Raw genomic sequence first — 13,862 nt, 5'->3', positions numbered from 1 at the left:
GATTATGTTTCTGGGAGAGGTTGAATGTAAAATTAGATCAGGTATTAAATCTAGGTAGTTCTTAAAATATATTTTTATTGATTTCAGAGAGGAAGGGTGAGGGAGAGAGAGAGAAACATCAGTGATGAGAGAGAATCATTGATTGGCCGCCTCCAGCACACCCCCTACTGAGGATCGAGCCCACAACCCAGGCTTGTGCCCTGACTAGGAATCAAACCGTGACCTCTGTGTTCATAGGTCTATCCTCAACCACTGAGCCACACTGGTCGGGTTAGGTTTGGTATCATGGGTTTTTATCACAAGTGACACCATTTGGGCCTGTGGTTTTGTCTTTAACACAAGGCAGGCAGCCTCCCTCCTGAGCAGAACCCTGAAGAAAGCCTTGCTACACCGTCTTCCGCTTAGCAGCCTTGGAATCACCTAGGAACTCATTAACAATGCAGAATCTTAGGCTCCACCCTAGACCCGCTGAGTCAAAACCTGCGTTTAACCAGAGCCCCAGTGACTCAAGTGCACATGGAAGTCAGAGAATCACTACCACTACGCAGCCCACTGGCAATGCAGGGAACCCACCTTTCAGCTGCTGTGGAGCAGAAATATCTTTCTCTCCGGTGTCTGCGTTAATGATACCAGGGAGCACAGTCAGTCTGATAAGTCTTCATTTGAGTAAACAAATAACAAGTTAAAAAAAAAATACTTCCAAGTATTTGTCTTCAGGCCTAAGGAAGGGCATCTAAGGAACCGTTGCCCCCTGGGTGCTAAAATCCTTGCTGACTCGGTTATTTATCATCCGTGTGTGCTGCAGGGTCCAGGGTGATAAATTATGGAAGAGAGCTATTAGATGACAACACTCCCTCTGACATCAGGTGCTGGTGGTAGGCACATTTTGCAATCTTCACAGCAAGGAGAGAAACATGATGACGGTGCTTCTGCAAGATGCTTACTCACTGGAGCCTGTTTCTCTCCCAGGTCCTTGTTAGGCTGGTACTCTCTAAACCTTAGAGTGTGTGGTTTTGGCTGAAGCAAGGAGTAGAATAAATAGAAATAGAAGATGGCTAGTACATTCGTGTTTCTCATGTACCATCTGCAATAGAATTGCTTGGTGCTGGTTAAAAATATAGATCTTTAGGCTCCACCTGGAAAATTAGAGCCTCTAAGGGTGATATTCATAAATTTTAATTTTTAACAAGCTTACCAGGCAATCCTTACATAAACTAATTTTTGAGACTCACCATTGTATACTGCCTCTTATGGTATGGTGAAGAATCAGAAAAAGACAGCAGTATGCTGACTTTCTTAAAATTTCAGTGCCCCATTCATAGTCACATGTCTCATTTTCCTATAAGATGTGGTATAGATGGTTGTCTTTTTAGGAGAGTCTTTTAGATCTATTAGTATCTAATAAAGGCAGGGCTAACTGATGGTGAGTGGCTGGCTGTGAAGTAAGGTAATTAAGTGCTAAAGAAACAGTAGTTAAACTTTAAACAAATGTCTCATGTGATAGACATGAAATGACCATTTGTCACAGGCATGCCAAACCCACAGGATTCTACTAGAATTTAAAGGGTTAGGCAACTGGCCATGTTCCTTGAAAGATCTGACATAATGCCACGACCTTAGCAATTCTATTGCAGATGGTACATGAGAAACACGAATGTACTAGCCATCTTCTATTTCTGTTTATTCTATTCCCAAAGGGGTCGCGACCCACAGGTTGAGAACCGCTGAATTAGGAGGCTTGTTAGAATAGCAGCCGAAAGCTGGTTACCCAGAGTGTCTGCTCAGGAGACATCTAGCTCTAAACGAGGAGAGCTGGGTCCAAAACAGAGGCAGTTACCTCTCATGAAGAAAGGCAGTGCCCAGGCTAGTGGGTGAAAGAGAGAAGCTGAAGTCAGAAAAGCAAGTTGGGTGAGTCAGAAGCAGGGTAAGCGGTGGGCAGCTGTGTCACAGGGGGATGGTGGGACCCTCAGGAAGCTGATGGGCTGTCAGGGATTTACAGTATTTAGTGGCCACGGCCCCGGTGAAATCAAGAAACAATACGGCCCTTGAGGAAGAACATTTCATAACCAGATCATTAAAAAACCTGGAACCTGACCCCTTATTGGAGAAACCCTTTCTTTGGCAGTGAGATCTTCAAAGTCTTGTTGGAAAATGCGCTGGTGTTAAAGGAAAAAAAAACTTAAGGAATACAAGACAAGACATGATAAAATATCGCAATTATGGTACAATCAATATTTGCTCAAGAAGCTCCAGTGAAGGGGGAGATCAATGAAGGTTGGAGTGGCCAAGGAAGGCTTCTTTAAAGAAGTGCAATTTGATCTGAGCCTTAATGCATTAGTACGATATAGAGAGGCAAGGAGGACACCTAATGAGCCAAGGGGAAAAGCTCCCTCTGTTTGCAGGGCTGTGAGGAGGCCCCTGGTTTATATCAGGGTACCTGGAGCTGGTGGAAGCCCAGGGCATAAAAACACTTGTTTGACCTTTGTTAAAATTTGTTTTGTTTGGTGGTTTCCAACATGCTGGGAAGAAATAGGATCCTGTTCCTTCAAGCAACCAGAGTGCATCATTCACTCAGAGGAAATACACATTGATGCCACCTGCAGGTGACATAGGTAGCTCACACTGGGTTTGCTAGGGAGGAGGTGCTGCCTAATTTCCTTTAGTTGGGGCGCCATGATCTTGACTCTTTAAATAGATAGGATTTGCTCAGTACCTGTCTGGATATATAAGATTGTGCCCAGAATTTTGGGAAGATTATCAAAGATTTTATTGAGAACTAGAGGCCTGGTGCATGAATTCGTGCATGGGTGGGGTCCAGCTGGCCCCACCCTGATTGGGGCTGATTGGGGCGGGCTAGCCAGGCGAAGGGGACTGCGGGAGGTTGGCTGGTCGGCCCTGCCCCCTGCAGTGCACGTCATAACAACGGGTCATTCTGGTCGTTCCAGTTGCTTAGGGTTTTGTATATATATATAGATTCTGGAAACCATATTCTGTTCTGAGATCCAGGTACAGTGAACTATGCACTTACACAGTAAAGGACACAAGAGATCCATCTTCCTCCCACTAAACAGCTGGTGATTATTTCTTACAATCGTGATCTAGATAGAAATTATGATGTAGTTGGGTAGGTGTTCTTTGTACATCCCATCTCCCCTGAAGTGCTAGCTTCTTGCTTTTTATTACTGATCACTGGTAGGTCTTTGTCTTTGCATATACACTTATTTAAAAATACTACCTCCTTTTCATTCATTTTTATAGATGACTTCATGTCTCTCCAATACACTAGCCTATATTTGGGTTGTCGACACAGTAACTCTTGTTTCTTTGATGTAGATTGTTTCTCAACCCCACTTAGCTTTTTGGTCTGAGCAACTTGAAATACAAAACACTTTCCTATCAGTAACAGTGTCTCTGGGGCAGTGATTCTCATGGGAATGGAGATGGCACTGGGGGTAAAGTAGGAAAGGACATATCACCCATCACCAGGGGAAACATCACAGAGATCGGAGAAATCCTCCTCTCCAGTCCCTGTGCTGATCTTAGCTAAGAGACATTGAGTAATTGTAGGATCAGGGGAGCTTTGTGTGTCTTGCAGTAATCACTGTTCAGTGTTCTCTATCTGCTTATGGTTTGGGAGGGGTGTTTAAATCCTTTTGGCGAATCCCTTTGGTAGATCAAATCACTTCCCATTTGAGATCCAAAGAAAGCAGGTTCCTCATTGGGCATCCCAAGGATGTTGGGGTAGGAAGGTATTTTCTTATAGAACATTCCTCGGTGCCAGGGCATCCATAACAAATTATTAGAAGACAAAAGAGCTGAAGTTGGGTCAGTTTGAGGTTCCACATGACAAGGAGGATAACTTAGATGATCACTTGGAGTCATTGAATTCCTCTAAATGGCTGAGAGTTGCTAAAAGTAATGAGCAAATCTGAAATCACAGTTGAGCCCAGCTTTAGTTAAGTTCAGGCCATATTAACATGGACTAGGGTTGCCTGTATCTATCGCCGGGACTACACTACGTGCAGAGAGTATGCAGTTTATTTCTTATTAACCAATCTGATCCACCCTGCTACCTAACGTTTAGTTCAATGAAATAATTTTAGTCCAATCCAGTAATTTAAACCATCTCTATAAGTTTATTTTCTTTGTATAATCACTTTCTTTCTATCCCCATTCATTGTGCCTCTTCAAGGGGGTTGTGGCTTGTGTGACCTTGGGTGGTCAGGATGGGATCCTTGAACTCTGTTATTCCTGGAATTACCCTGATCTCCGTGGCAGAGGGGCTGAGCTGGGCTGCTCCCTGGCTTGGAGGATCCCAAGGTCAATGAGCTCCATCACAGGGTTGTACAGCCAATATTTGATGCTGAACCCCAGTGGTTTGGCCTCTGTCATTGCACCAGGTTTCCATGTTAACTTGGCACTCGCCTGGTTCTTGCTGTGGTGTGGGTACCCTGGGAGTCTGGCTGGGACTCCCTATTATGACTGCTTCTGTGAAACTCCCCAGACTGACAGACTCTCAGGGCCTTTAGGGAGCTCCAGGCACCGTCCCTGGGACCAAAGGCAGTTTTGGAGCATTTACAGAGAACTCTCCTCTATCTAATTATGAATCACTAGAGACCCAGTGCACAAAATTTGTGCACTGTTAGGGTCCCTAGTGGCTGCTAGCTGCTGGCCAGGGCCTCCCTTCCTTCCTCTGGCGGGCCCCAGGCCTTGGTCGAACTCTGGACGACCTCCCGGTAGAGGGGACAATTTGCATACTATGCTTTTATTATATAGGATCATCAAATTCTGTCTGAGACAGGGTGCCCTCATTGGGTATTTTCATTCCAATGTTAGAAACCACAAGCTGGACAGTTTTTCTGGAAATTTCCTTAAACCCTCCCTGATTTACCTCTGTTCTCTGGGACTCTAGTGGACATTGAGATACATTTTTCCCTTCCTCTGCCTCCTTTGTTCCTTCCACCATCCCTCAGGTTGGAAGAGAAAAACTTTGGACTTTCCTCAATATCTTCTCTTCTTTCTACCCTCGGGCAGCAAGCCTCTGCTGAGCCATCAGATGTGCAAGGAGTATCCTTGCTCATGGTGTGGTCCGAGGACCTGCAGTGTCAGTCCCACCTGTGAGCTGATTGGAAATGCAGACTCTCAGGCCTCACTTAGACCTAATGGTTCAGAAGCTGCATTAACAAGACGTATGTGCACATTAAGGTCTGAGAAGCATAGGTGTAGAGGAAATGGTATGATCTAGCTTACTTAGGCGGAGCCCTTAGCAAATTAATGGAAGTTAAAGAGCTTTAGGAGATCCTTTTTTTTTTTCTCTTGAAAAAGCTTACTTTTATAGACCATTAAGTTGCTGCAAAATTGTATTTTGGAATTCTGAAGCTGAATATTAGCTGGGGTTTTTTTGTTTTGTTTTGTTTTTTTTTTTTTGCACTCTTGCTATAATAATCATGAACCTTCTCTAGGGAAATAGCTGTTTCTAATAGACTATGGGAAGAAGTTCAATACAGGGGAATGCAGACAAGAAAGCTACTTAACCATATTAAAATGTTATCCCATAAATATTTTGGAAAAAAATAAAGAAAATAATTAGAGATGAATAAAGCAGTTAAGTTGGTGACCATATGCTTTTTTTTTAAAAAAAAATATGTTTTTATTGAGTTTTAGAGAGGGAGGAAGGGAGAGCAATAGAGAGATAGAAACATCAATGAGAGGGAAATATCATCAATTGGTGCCTCCTGCATGCCTCCTCTTGGGGACCGAGCCTGCAGCCCAGGTGTATGCTGAGCCACACCAGCCGGCAACAGTATATCTTTTGATACTTCAGTTTTTCTAACTTTACTCGGGTACTGCGCGGTTTGTGAGTAGAAAGCAAATTTAATCGATCTGGGTCACTATCTTCATGCTTCTCACAGTGTATTTTGCCACAATACTCTAAAAAGGTGGGCTTCGTGACCAATTAGTTTACAAAAATGCTGTGACCTACACATTCCTCTTGGAGACTTACAATACACATTATCATTATAAAGAACTGCCACAAAGTCCTGCCAAGAAATCCCTTTAAGATAAGCTCACAGGAGCTTCTAAACCTCGTTTGTCCCTGGAACACTGTTCCATGTAAGCAATATGCTTTAGCATAACACAAGACTTGTGTTCGCTGGGAACAGTTTAGAATATTCTAATTTAAAATATACCTCTTATATTGAATATGTAATGATTGCCCAATGTGTGGTGCTGTCCCCAAACTCCCCCTGGTGGCTCACAACTGGTCCAAAGGACCCAGATTCTTTACACTCATCAGCAAGATCAAGGCCCCTGGATGCTGCAGGACACTCCAGGCCCTTTTCCCCTTTGCCCCAGACCCTCTGCTCTGCCCTCCACGTCTGTTTTTGTATCTCGTCCTTGTTTTCTGCCTATCTAACCCACCGATTCAGTTGAGGCCATGGATTGTCTGCTTGCCGCTCAATTCATTTCACCACAGATACAACCTCTTAGATCTCTTTGAAATTGAGAACAAACTGATTTATAAAGAAGCTGCCAGCTCCCACTTCACAGCCCAGCTCAGGCTCCCAGGCCAACTTCCCGAGACTCCTGCTGACGAGGAGAGTTGGACAATTACTGAAGTAAATTTCCTCTAATGAGTCCGCACGGATGGCCTGACCACAGCTGTGAGAGGCAAATAAATGGCTTTGCAAACCCAAAAGGAGGACACAAGCTCTGTAGAAGATTTTTGGCCCTCTCCTGGCATAGTCTTGTAAAAGTTTTCAAATTCGGTGTGAGGCTAGTCTTACAATTTCATATTCTTTCATTTCTGGTAATATTGTAGAGATAAAGCACATGCATATTTAGAGGGGATGGGGGTCTCAGGTGATATCTTCTTTTTTTCTCTCTTTCTCACAGTGAAAGTCTCATATGTATTGTATTTGAAAACCAAACCTCATTCTATGATTACACCTCATTCTATAATTATGCGTTTGGTCAATTGTGTATAGATTAGCATGAAGTGTATTCGTGGAACTAATTTTGGTAGATATGAGTCAGAAGAGAGTCCTGTAGTTAAAAAAAGTAGGGAACTGCTGGGATGATAGTTGAAATATTGATGGAGTCAGAATGGAATGAAAAGGAATGTTAATGGGTTGTCAAAAGATAGTAGAGTTGCCCTAGCTGGTTTGGCTCAGTGGGTAGAGCATTGGCCTGTGAACCAAAGGGTCCTGGGTTTGATTTCGGTCAAGGGCACATACCTTGGCTGCAGACTCGTCCCTGGCCCGGGCCCTGGTCGGAACTCGTGAAGGAGGCAACCAATTGATGTGTTTCTCTCACATTGTTGTTTCTCTCTGTCTTTCCCTCTCTCTTCCATTCTCCCTAAAATCAATGGAAAAATATCCTCGGGTGAGGATTAACAAACAAACAACAAAAAAAGGTAGTAGAGTTACACACCCATGCTCAAGCCGTGATCTCATATAGGTAGGATGTACTTCCCTGCTCCTTTATTAGGGTTTGGCCATGTGTCTTGCTTTGGCCAATGGGGTTTTAGCAGGCCTGACTTGAGCAGAGGCTTGAAATATGCTTGTGTACCGGGCCAGTGTGGCTCAATGGTTGATTGTTGGCCTATGAACCAGGAGGTCATGATGCTTCAATTCCTCATCAGGGCATATGCCCAGGTTTCGGGCTCAATCCCCAGTAGGGGGCATGCAGGAAGCAGCTGATCAATGATTATCTCTCATTATTGATGTTTCTATCTTTCTCTCCTTCTTCTTCCCTCTGTGAAATCAATGGAGTATGCATTTTTAAAAAAGAAATATGCCTGTGTAAGAGTTCCTCTTGGGAGCTGCTGCCCCATCAGTCTGGGTCGCAGAATGAATCCTCCCGAAGCTGACCTGAGTCCAACCCATAGCCCAAAGTGTAGTGAGCAAGGGAACATCCCCTAAAGGAGCCACTCACACATGATGGTGTCTTTCCACATTGCCAGCTTTATTAGGGGAGACCTCTCCAATAAGCCAATAGAGTCAACGCAGGTTACACACAGAGTGGGGAGGCTTATGCCATAGAATCAGGCAGAGTGGGCATCCAGCGCCAAGTCCCACTTACCGTGGTGTCCAAAGATGGAGCGGTGAATGTTGGTCTCAAGCCAGGCAGTGACAGTGGCTGCTCATGCCCATGGAGTGGAAGTCCGGGTGGGCTCTGAGTGTGACCTGTGGTATAGACAAGCTCAAGCATTGAGTGGTCGGAGCTCGGAGTTCTTGTAGCCCACAGGGGGTGAAGGTTGCACTCATAGTGGTATCTATGGAGTCCTACTCCAAGTGTGGTTTTGGGTGTTCTGGGCCCCTCCTAAGGGCATTCTGGTTATACCCCATTACCTCAGTCTTGATATAGCACTTGGCATAATTGTCACGACTGACAGTGATTCCATATTGGGTTGTCAAGGGCGTCCAGAAAGTCTATTCTGCTCTTGCTTTATACACCAAAGCCCAGCCCAGCCAATCCTCACCCAGAAGCAGAGGTGCCCAGCTGAGCCCAGCCCAGCTCAGCCAAATTATTGTCAACCAGTGGACTTGTGTTAAATAAATGTTTGCTATAAGCTAAGGGATTTGGGAGAGGAGGGGGGTTGTCATGCAGTGCCTATGTGGCAATGGCTGCCTAATATACTGGCTTAAACAAAATAAAATAGGTTTCTCTATTGCATTGTTTCTTAAAGACCTTAATCTTCTGTGTGCATGGGAAATCTTTACTATGGCCATAGAATGAGTGGCATTTCCCACTGGACCTTTACTTTTCAGAACAATTTATGATACCAAGGCGGGTAGAGATATAACCAGTGTTGGCCTCTAGGGAAAAGATGATTAACCACCCCTTTACTCCCTACTCCCGAATGCAACAAACACATAGAAGTCCATCTCAATAAGACAGATTGCTCATATGATGGGTTACAGCTACATGGTTATTGGGTCATGGTGTTAGGAAGAATAGTTTTGGATGTGGAGAGGGGAAAGGTGACATTTTTAAGATTGCTCTGTGTCTCATCTTCATGCACATGGCTGCTAATACATCTATAACAAATACTCATTCTTTGGGAGATGGGTATAAAAGACAGTATGAAATGGGAAAAAATACACAATCTGTCTGAGGCAGGGAAGATACCCAGCTGTGAGGAATGGAAATAGGAAGGTGACAATAATGTCATCTCCCTGATTATCACACCCACCAGTTCACTGAGGTATGTTCCTTTACTAAGTTTTTCTAGTGCATCCTTTTCTCCTATGACGGCTGATGGGAGCTGCCACCTCATTGGGAGGTGCCACCTACCTTGAGAAAGCCTAGGATGGGTGACTGAATAATTCTGCTAGAGGTCTCAAGAAGAGATGCCCAATTTTCCTTCCAGGTGCACATGTTCTTGAGTTTCTCTCTCCTTACCAGCTCTTGCCATTAGAGTGATGAAACCCAGATGCTAAGAGACCAAGGAGGTCATTTGCTTCTAGCCTTTGGGACAGGGGTTGGAAAGCCATTTTCTGTTTTTCCAGAAGCAGACAGTAAATATTTTAGTCTTTGCAGGCCATATAATTTGTATCACAGCTACTCTTTTCCATCATTGCAGTATGAAATCAGCCATTGACAATACTCGAAGGAATGTATGTGTCTGGGTTCCAGTAAGACTTCATTTACAAAAATAGGTGATAGGTCTGGCCAGTTTTACTCAGTGGTTAGATCATCGGCCCACAGACTAAAGGGTCCCTGGTTAAATTCCAGGTTGAGGTTGGGTACCTGGGTTGCATGTTCAGTCCTCAGCTACAGTCAGGTGCACTTGGGAAGCAGCCAATTGATGTGCCTCTCTCATAATCATGTTTCTCTCTCTCTCTCTCTTCTCTCCCTCTCTCTCCCCTACCTCTTCTCTCCCTCCCACTTTCTCTAAAAATCAATGGAAAAAATATCCTCTAGTGAGGATTAATAACAATGAAAAATAGGTGGTGGGATGAATATGGCCCATGGGCCATGGTTTGCTGACCTCTGCTTTGACAGGTGGGTTCTTATAGCCAACATACCACTGTGCATTATAAAGAAAATGTCTTTTTCCGAGATTTCCCCTCAGCATATCTTGCTCATAAACTTGTGGTACAAAGTGTTGGATTTGTATATCCTGGGCTTATATTATCTTTATTTTTTTTTCCAAGGAGAAGACCAAAAAAATAACTTGTGATGCTCTTATGAGTTAAGCTGTACTCATAATATAATTGCCCCTGGTATGGAGAAGAAAAGATAAATATACCAAGTTTTGATTAAGCTATATAATATTTATTATTTTTAAACTCTAAAAGAAGTTTATCCTAAAAGCTTGATCTATTTTATTCTAAAAGCTTTATCTATTTTTGTATGCTACTATAGTGATGATGAAGTCTATCTATTTGTACACTTGCTCAAGGAAAAAAAATGGAATACCTTTCATTAGAAGAATTCCTACAGATTCTGAATTCCAAGCAACATGTCATAACATTTCTGATTTGTGACATTAGAAACTTTCTGTTTTAGGTCTTAGATCAGTTGAGTGTGACAAGACAATCTGAAGATGAATTCTGGAACTGTGTGAAAGCAAGACTCAATAACATACATAATAAACCTTTAATAAATATTTTATTGACATAATAAAAAATAATAACTGCCTCTTATTTTGTAGATGCTTGACATTTACTTCTGAATTTCCTACAAAAGACATATTGGAGGAAAATTCAATAGCAAAATAGATCACGGAAAATTAACTATTACAACTTGATTCATTGCAGAAAGGCAAATCAAATTTTCAAGATAGCCATCACAAGACAGGAAGACACTGATGTATTGCTTGTGCACTGGAGTGGTTGTCAGCATACTTAGCACCGCGGTGTGTCAGTAGGGATAACCGTGAATTCAACTCCACACTAATGAGACCCACAGCATCTGCACAATAACCTTCCTGCTTTCCTGTGTGTTTGAAACGTTAATGATGCTACCTCAAACATGGCCCAGATTTCTCCCCTTTTATGAATCTCCTAGGTTTTTGGCCGCCGCTACTTCTTATAGGATAACTGCAGGTAGTGCGTTTAAGGACGCTGGGATAGAGTTACACAAGAGGCCATCCCTGCTGTTCGTGATCCGCTTAATTGCCAGCTCTGCTAGATCACCCATCAGGTAACCACAAAACTTTTCTAAAGAAACAGAGTCACAATCAAGAGGGCAGATTGGACTGTTGCCAGCATGTGGCTGCATTTTGCTGCCTTTAGGTGCCAATGGATTCATTTTCAGGCTTGCAAAGGCAAATAGGTCTTAGGCACTATCAACCCTTATTCCACAGTGAGCAGTTTCTTCAGACACTAGGGGAGTACGAACATGCAAGCAGAGAATGCTGGCCATTTATAAATCTCTACTTTAAATTCTATCCTATTGGTTTCCTGAACTCTCTGAAATCTAATTAGACAATTTTCTGTCTGGTTTTCTCCCTAGGGCTTATGTGCTTTTGTGTCTTCTCATTTTGAAGCCTAATGAGCGGAATTGGACTCATCCTTATTAGCTGGCCTTCACGAGGTCCACAGAACCACGTCCAGAGTGAAAAATCACAGGTAACAGTTCCAATTAGGAGAACGGGGAAACTTTCTTCTAAAAGAACCCAAAGCAGTAGCCTGGGTTACATTTGTTCTGGATTAGTTCTCGCTTTCTTACCTCAGACAGGGAGGCTTTCTGATAAAATCAAACCAACAAAGAGCCAAGGTATCTGTCCTGTGTGTTAAAGGCTTTGGAAATGATCCAAACAAAGTAGATTATTATCACTGCTTCTTCTATTGCGTTTTTATGAGAGTAATACCTTGTGTGACCTAATGAGCCTAGTAGAAGGGATGTGTTTTAAAAGACAGTCTATGACTATCACATATTGTGTCCGCTGAAGTCACCAGGTCGGTCAGATTTTGTTTGCCTTTATTTTGACATCCAGGGTCTGTCCCTCTCACTTTTACTACCAACTCTTTGGAGGATCTTCCTTCTTTTTTTTTGTTGGTAAGTTTTCACTTTTCAACTCTAGAGTTATCCCTGTTGCCTAAGCCAATCAAATTATTGCATGCCATCTGGCTACCAAAATGAGTTTTAGTTGGGTCATAGGCTCAGTATTAAGCCAATAAGATATCTTTAGACTTGCTGAGATGTGTGGGATAAAGGCAAGTGTTCTTTTCACTACATAAGAATAGAAGACACTGTAGTTCTTTGTGCTTTTGCAGCCACATTGCTCTCATGCAAATGCTAAGCATGGATTCAACTTCTGGAAGGCAGAGCTAAGAATTAAAGAGGAAAAAAAGATTTTGGGGAACATCATTGAAACCCTGACCAATCCAGACCCGGTTTCCTTCTGTATTTTTCAATTATATAAGACTAGAGGCCCAGTGCATGAATTCATGTATGGGTGGGGTCTGGCCATCCGGCCCCGATGGGGGCCCATTGGGCTGGGCCGGTGGGGCAGGAGGGGCCACAGGAGGTTGACTGGCCAGTGCCCCTGATCAGGGTGTTGGGGGCCAATCAGGGGCCAGGCTGGCTGGGGGGAGGGTACTATTGGGTCTTGGATCAGCCAGTTGGCTGCCGTAGTGTGTGTCATGGCCACTGGTTGTTCTCGTCGTTCCACTGTTCTGGTCGTTGGGCTTTTATATATATAGATAATAAATTCCCTTCTTGCTTAAGCCACTTTGGGTTATGTTTTCTGCTACTTGTAAGGCAACAAGGCCTAAATATTCAGATATGGATAACAACTGCTCATGCTGAAAGGAACCTGAAGGATGCTCCCTCTAATGCCTGTTTTTAGAATGCATAAATCAGGGAGATGGGACACTGACTTGGCAGCAAGTCTGGTGGGCGGGGAGGCACATCTAGCATCCGGATGTACCTCCATCCTTTCCTGCCTTTAAATTAAGAACTATGTCTTTCATTAGGCCATGAGATACATTCTAGAAAATAGCTTAATCTTTTAAATTTTTTCTCATTCAAACATGCCAATTCTGTATGCTTTCAGGTCTTACTTTTATCTTCTAAAATGAAGTCACAACTAATTTGACACCAAAAATAAATCAAACAAACAGATACAGATAAGAGGTACTGTATAGGCCCTTGGCTTATCAATCTGAGTTGAAACTGTAACATCTCCTATTTGGCTTTGATGGACCTGTGAGACCCTGAAAATGGGCACTGATCCTACCCATTGGCATCAGATAACTTGACTTTGACCCCAACTCTCACAGTGACTTATATCCTACCCAACCTCTGGGATCTGGAGACTGAGCTCCCATCCCATCTCTTCAGCTGAGAGCAGTCCCCATAGAGCAGCAGTTCTCAACCTGTGGGTTGCGACCCCTTTGGGGATAGAACGACCCTTTCACAGGGGTCGCCTAAGACCATCCGAAAACATATATATAATTACATATTGTTTTTGTGATTAATCACTATGCTTTAATTATGTCCAATTTGTAACAATGAAAATACATCCTGCCTATCAGATATTTACATTATGATTCATAAGAGTAGCAAAATTACAGTTATGAAGTAGCAACGAAAATAATTTTATGGTTGGGGGTCACCACAACATGAGGAACTGTATTAAAGGGTCACGGCATTAGGAAGGTTGAGAACCGCTGTGTTAGAGGGAAGGGGAGAGCCCCAGGGGAGCCATGGCTCCGTATCCAGTGTTAGAAAGAAAGGCATCCAAATGTCCAGCCAGCCAGCCAGCTAAGATGTGCGCTGAGAACAAATGAGGCCTCCCAAGCTACTCTCAGGGCTTGTTCTTTTCGATAGAGTATGTGGTGCTTATCAGTCACTTAAAATAGGTAGTTTCTATAACAACCATCCTAACTTAAATAGATGCGTGC

This window comes from Myotis davidii, unplaced genomic scaffold, assembly GCF_000327345.1.
Source record: "Myotis davidii unplaced genomic scaffold, ASM32734v1 scaffold962, whole genome shotgun sequence".
Classification (NCBI taxonomy): domain Eukaryota; kingdom Metazoa; phylum Chordata; class Mammalia; order Chiroptera; family Vespertilionidae; genus Myotis; species Myotis davidii.
This window is presented reverse-complemented; position numbering follows the sequence as displayed.